Source organism: Haliotis rufescens, unplaced genomic scaffold (assembly GCF_023055435.1).
Source record: "Haliotis rufescens isolate VD_foot unplaced genomic scaffold, xgHalRufe1.0.p SCAF_25, whole genome shotgun sequence".
Taxonomy (NCBI): domain Eukaryota; kingdom Metazoa; phylum Mollusca; class Gastropoda; order Lepetellida; family Haliotidae; genus Haliotis; species Haliotis rufescens.
The window spans coordinates 4451576-4458489 of record NW_025963946.1 but is presented as its reverse complement, the minus strand read 5'-3'; the positions used below and the strand labels follow the sequence as shown (position 1 = coordinate 4458489).

General features: G+C 37.2%; 1 long non-coding RNA gene across 1 annotated transcript; it reads right to left on the bottom strand.

Moving 5' to 3' along the window:
* Positions 1-745: 745 nt before the first annotated feature.
* Positions 746-1690, bottom strand: LOC125383627. Its single transcript, XR_007222837.1, has 2 exons — positions 1612-1690; positions 746-813 (listed from the first exon to the last, which is right to left on the bottom strand). It is a non-coding gene; the product is annotated as an uncharacterized LOC125383627 (long non-coding RNA).
* Positions 1691-6914: the final 5224 nt, after the last annotated feature.

Sequence of the window (6914 nt, the reverse complement as noted above, 5' to 3'; positions counted from 1 at the left end):
TGAGTGGGTTAACGATCTGAATTACGGAATCACCGAACAAATTATGGTGCTGTATATACTCAAGCAGTTTGTTTACACCGTAATACTTCACTCGAACATATGACAAGGCATTGAAAGCATACAAGCACGGCAACTTGGTAGCTAACATGAGGTGGGCATCCCTAAAGAAAACAAAGCAAGCTTTGCAAGGCTTTCGCTCCACATCGCGCGTCACCATTATGACGTCATATCGCTCACTGTGACGTAAAATATATGACATCACAGTCGTATATAGAAAAGCGCAAAAATTCCAAGCTCTCTGTTGACTCCAAAATTTAAATACATTCCCTTTGTTGATTTCTGTCGTGTTTTTCTGCACGAATTGTATTGCCACACATCCTTTGAATATTGTAGTAACCGCATCTGTGCATTTTGTAACCTGTAATTGTATATATAATTATTTAAATAAGCCTGCCGACAATGACTGAAAATAATACTATTCTATGAATATTAACTTCCGCGGTGATGCGGCCGTCAAACCAGCAGTTTAAATCAGAGGGGGTTTATTGTGATTTAATAGCCTCTGATTGACCCATCAGAATTGAGTAAATTCCAAATTCATGGTAGAATAGTACAAAATGTAAGCATTTTTACATCTATACTTCACATTCTGTATGGACAAGTACATAGATATGACACGAATAGGACCATATGACGTTTGTCATTAATTTCGGTATTAGTCGAGATGAAAGATAAAAAAACAGACCGTGTTGCCTCCGTCCGTTTCAAGCAGCACACATATTCCAATGATGGTGGTCCACACGTTCATGATAGCTACATAAATATGAAATAACTCACACTTAGATTGCAAGATATGAACTAGAATTTTTTATGCATTGATGCATGCATGATTCTGTACTGTTTGAGTATACGATTATATCTACGAATACTTTACTTTTGATAAGTAACTGTTAAATAAGTATTGAAAGTTTTGTATATATGTGTGCATATGTATATGTATGTATGACAGCTTAAGGATACTGAAACAAAATCAGGTATCAATCATATTATGTTGGTATATTCAATATATTTTAGGAACAAACAAAATATATATAAGTAATAACAGAAATACAGTATGTGAGTTAACTGGTTCTAGTTCCAAATGCATGTAACCAGACACTAAGGAACAAAACTGTCGTTCATTTGGAACAGACAAACATGCCAGATCTATCTAAATTAAATGTATCGAAAATGCTGAGTAATATATTACGAAATTTGCATTGATCTAAAAATATCACGACCATAACAGACTAACTTCCTTTCTTTACCGTTAATTTCCAGCATACCACTATTATAACACAAAAACATCATTCCTGCTATATCACAGCACGCCGGCAAAATATAAAAGCCCAAAGTGATACAGGCCTTAAACTTACTTCAGTGAAAGCAACAAGCACGCGTATGGTGACAACAAACCTAGCAACATAACCAATGCAAATCAGGACCAGGTTACTGGCACGCCCAAAGGGACGTAACTCTAAGCGCTGAATTCCGCAACATTGCCACTACTCGTTCTAGCAATCATCCACATTAACTGAATTTCATAAGGTATGCCTGTCAAATGGTACTTACTTTTTGAGTGTCTGTGTCTTTCGGATCCGTGGAACCTGGTTGATGCTTAGAGATAGTTCTTTTCAATATCTTTTCAGTTGGACTTCACGCACAGAGAAGACGTTGATTTTAAGCTACGGGCCTGCCTTCTGACATGTCACAGTTCAGCGTTTTACCTTGGATTTCAGGCTATATTATACATCCGCAATGATAAGCAAAACCGGATAGGACCCGATATAAATATCCTATTTCTCTCACTGTGTAAATCTCCTATATTGTCCGTCATGCGATAACATCTAGATAGTAGTCCTAATGTGTTGGTGCAGAACGGTCCACCTTTACAAACGAATCGCTTTGCTAAAAAACACACACAGTGTATACCAAAACCTGCAATGTGCATGACATGGAGAATATAGAAAATACCAAGTCTTTTGAAGTGATACACATAAGGAAGAGAATGTATGGATGTCAACTTCTTCATTATGGGGAACACAACGTTCCGGAGTCTATGCTTGCTCCTTCACCAGGTGAATGGATGATGTGAGGCAGAGAGCATATATATGTACATGTAAGGACAACACAAGTAGTAAGATAACAAAAGGTGGAAACCAACAACGGGGGCCAACAGATAACTACCGCAGATATGTGTTTAAAGACAATAGAAGCCAACACTTTACAGTAATTAGCGCTGATGGTTATGGGCAACTGGAAGCCAACCCTCATATTATCATAGATTGTTAATGGGCACTGGACAATGGACAATGGGCAAACGGGAGGTGCGTACGTTGCTTAGGTTACCTAGGGATCATTTGAACCTAAATATTGTTGTACAAAAAACATGCAACTATATAATATTTGTGATTGATAATTTCTCTTTTTATGAACAACCTGAAATAAAAACATCTTTTTCAAGAGTTTTCGGTGGCAACCTTTTTTTTAGATAATCCCAGGTTCAAACACCCCAACCCTTAGAATATCAGATGATCGGTCTCTTTTTAGGGTTTTTTCTCTCTCACCTGTGGGAGATTTGCAGTAATCAAATATTATATACAATGCATTTCATCATGCATTTTTAAGTTATAATAGTTTCTTGTGTATGATATTTGTAGGTGTATGTTGTATTTTTTCCGTAAACCGAACAGAGCAACACCGTCGCCATTCAAGCACTAGGAAAAACTGCCTCATGTATAATACTTGTTTTTGAAAGAGTCGCCCCTGAAACGCACTCCACTTACATTTTTTTCTTTCTCTCTGCTGGAGGTGTGTGTGTGTGTGTGTGTGTGTGTGTGTGTGTGTGTGTACTCCCATAACGTGAGTTGTGAGGTCACACATGAGTTTGCACACTCACGAAGCGAGATCCGCCGTAGATGCGAGATCCAAACATGGATCTCGCAAATACGTTAAGTACAAAATTTCTAATCTCCGTTGAAAATAATGCTATTCTCCAAATTTCAAGCTGGACATACTTTGTTTGTAAAGTTTCAAGCAAGACGTGTGAAGTAGTTCCTCCGGTTGGCACCACGTGGCGCTGCCCCAATACACAGCGCAAAAAAGTTAACCAATCAGCAAGGGGCATGGCTGGACATCATTTGTTCGTAAAGTTTCAAGACGTGTGAAGTGGTTCCTCCGGCTGGCACCACGTGGCGCTGACACAATACACAGTGGAAAGGGCATACCTTCAATGGCACGCCTAAAGTGATATTAACGTTGTGAGACACTATCAGGAATAGTACTTTGGCGACTTATAATAAAATAGTTTATTTTTAATGTTAAATTGAGCGAGATTATGTTTGTAATAACTACGAGCCATCTGTGAATAGCAAGATCACAAATGGTCGATCTCGCTTTGAGGGCGTGGAAACAACGTAATTTCACTTCCAAGAAATGTATTTCAAAATAAAAGTCCCTGCACAAACTCATGAGCCTGGTATTTGCCAACGTTAGCAGCGTCGAACAAAAATAAATTAAAAAAATTAGAAAAAAACGTTCGTTGCATAATGACAGACAGTATGGAAGGGGCTGTGGAGGTCCATACTATCATATACTACAACAATACACTGAGAGATGTATTAAAGACTTACTACTCAAATTTATAACTTGACACTAACAAATAATTCAATGTAATATATTCTGTCAGCTGTGGAATCGACATTTAATGTGTATATATTGTACATTACTATAAAATCAATTTGTCGGAACATGTACGATTCAATGATTTCAGTCAGAAGCGATTTTTCTATATATATCAGCCACATTTAGGTCATCTGATTATTTTATATCATTAAACGTGGTATGATGCATTTGAATTAATTATAGGGCGATGTGGAGCTCACAGAAAGACACACATAGGTGTGTCAGAACATGTGAGGTCCGAGGGATTTAACATTACATGTATTTTATGAGTGGTTTGGATCTCGCATAGACACACTTTATGATGTGTTAGGTAACATGTGAGGTCCTGCCTTGACATGAAGTCACCATCTAAAATTGATTTGGATCTATATCGGAAACCAATTTACTATGTCGGAACATGCAAGACTTAATAATATCAGTCAGAAGAGATCAGTTATCATTTAAGTTAATTGCAGAGTGATGTGCTCTCACCAAGACACACTTTAGTGTGTATTGACATAAGAGGTCCATTGCCTATAGAGCGATTTTCCGTTGTAAAATTGAAAGTTGAGACGAACTCACAGTGCTACACACATTGCTGTGTAAGAACATGTGAGGTCCGAGGGATTTTACATTTGTTTATGAGTGGTTTGGATCTCGCATAGACACACCATATAGTGTGTTAGTTAGCATGTGAGGTCCTGTCTTGACATGAATTCATTATCAGTGTTGATCATCATTTCAAATTGATTTGGACCTATATCAGAAACCAACTTACTATGTCGGAACATGCAAGATTCAAGAATTTCAGTCAGTGGAGATCAGTGTGTTAATTGCAGAGTGATGTGTCTGTTTTAATACCTCAATAAGAGGACATTGTCCTTGTACCAATTTTCTGTAGAGTAGTTTTATTCTCCGTACAGAGTAACTATACTACTTATACAGAGTAACTCAACTCCCAGACGTATATAATAAGCATGGGACAAAACGCATAGGTGTTCTACTCCCTAAAGGAGTTGAATTTACTCCCTGTCGGTTCTCTGTGTATTGTTTCCATAAAAAAAAAAACTAAAATCAACTACTGTAGGTCTAGTTGAATCTAACTCATATACAAATGTTCTACTTTGTGCAACTAATTAAGATTCATGTTTAGAGTATAAATTCCTTATCAAGTGTTTTTGTCAGCTAGGTTGAGAAAGGATGAAATGACAGAATGCAGTGGAACTTACATTTCAGCATAGAACCTGCTTCCAAATGAAACCAACCATACTTTTCATCTCCGTTATCAAATATGTTCAAACTAATGTAACATCACCCTCACCCAAATTAACGTTTCGCTCTAAACAATACATGCATAAGAAAGAAAGGAAACACTTAATAATAATGTGCGTATTTAAATCACATCATTTCCATGCCATGAACTTTGTTTAAATGCTACACATACTATTTCCCCGGTAAACAGATCACTATGATCTCTTGTTTTCCGACTACTCAGCTCCCTGGGGAGTATGGTACCCAGGGTTATCAGGTGCAAGAAGCCTCGCTAATAGAGACATTTTCGCACCCAGTTGGCATCACAAGTTTCTCCAAAAATTGTGTTTCATTGTGGGACAGGGTGTAATCCTTTGATAGTCTCACCACTATCGTTCGCTGCTTTGCTACACTAGTGTGTACATGTGCACTGGACCACATGTAATGTGTGTTTATATGGTACCGTTTATATTATGTTGATTCAGCCATTTGTAAGGTTGAATTTGGGTTCGACATCGCTTTCTGAAAACGGACCAGTTTTATCCATTTTCTCCCATTGTTCTTGACTTGTTTCTACTCGCTCTGACTATATCTTGACAAATACAGTAGCTCAAATGGTTCAGTGGGTATAATTCAACTGTCTAATTTATAGTGGTAGACGTGATGATGTTATTACATTGAAATATTCAACTTCATTAATATTTGAGACTTTAACTCGGCTACCTTTTCAGAAGACACCGCTAACACCAACCCTGTTATTTCGAATGGATGGTTCAAAGTTCCAATCCTTTTTCGATGTGTTAATCACTTAATTTAAACATATTTATACCTGAGATATGTCAAAGGATTGGTTAAAAGCTACAAGCTTACTACTTACAAACTCTCCCTAATTCACACACAGTTATAAAACAAAATAAAATACACGTCATTGTTTAAATGACGAGTTAACAACACTTTTGTTTTACTTTCATTGTCTGAAACGTTTTTGATAGAACATATAGTTGTGAACTGCAGTAAAAAGTTGTTTGGGACGTCCAGAGTGGTACACATCTTCACATCGAGCGCAAACATGACCAAGATTTACACAAAAGAGATCTGCAGTCAGTGACCTATGTACATAACATGAATGCCGGAGTCTAGTTTGCAGTATGTTTGCTTTTCTGTCGCTATAATTTGGCACTCTGTCGACTTCTTGGGTTATTCTACACTTGAATAATGACAGTGATCTTGTGTATGTATCAGAATAGGCCCGTGAAGAAGAATAGGTCTTCAGCAACCCATGCTTGCCGTAAAAGGCGACTATACTTGTAAGATACGACGAACGGGATTGGTTGATGCATGTCATCGATCCCAATTGCGTGGTTCGATGCTCGTGATATCAATCATCGGATTGTCTGGTCAAGACTGCCGTCATATAGCTGGAATATTTCTGAGTGCGGCGTTAAACAACCAACCAACCAACAAAATTGTATCAGAATGAAGATTGTTCCATAAATGAATATTGACATAAATGCTCTAGAGATTTTTCAATCGCAACAGTTCAAGATTTTTGAATCGCCAATTTCTTAGATTATTAAGAAAGATTATTTCAGTTTTCAGAAGTTATGAAGATAATTAGAAACTTGCCCGTAAACTATTTTGTAAAAGGAACAAAGTTTCTTGTGTTTATACGTCTCGTGTTTAGAGGTAACCAACCAGTTTTTATACGTGTTATTTTAGGCGCACATTTCGGAAGATCTGTAATAATCTAAATTAGGGGGTAAAATGTGAGTGACAATGTGCTTTGAATCCCAATATCCTGAAAGTATACACACCTACCTACATTATGTTTACACATTTTGATTAGCATGAGAACTACTTTACGTGGAAAATATCTTATTGCTATTTCACTATGAAGTGTGAGTTAAATCTCAACTTCCCCATAGAAATCAAAGGTGAATATGTTGAGTAGCCTATGAATG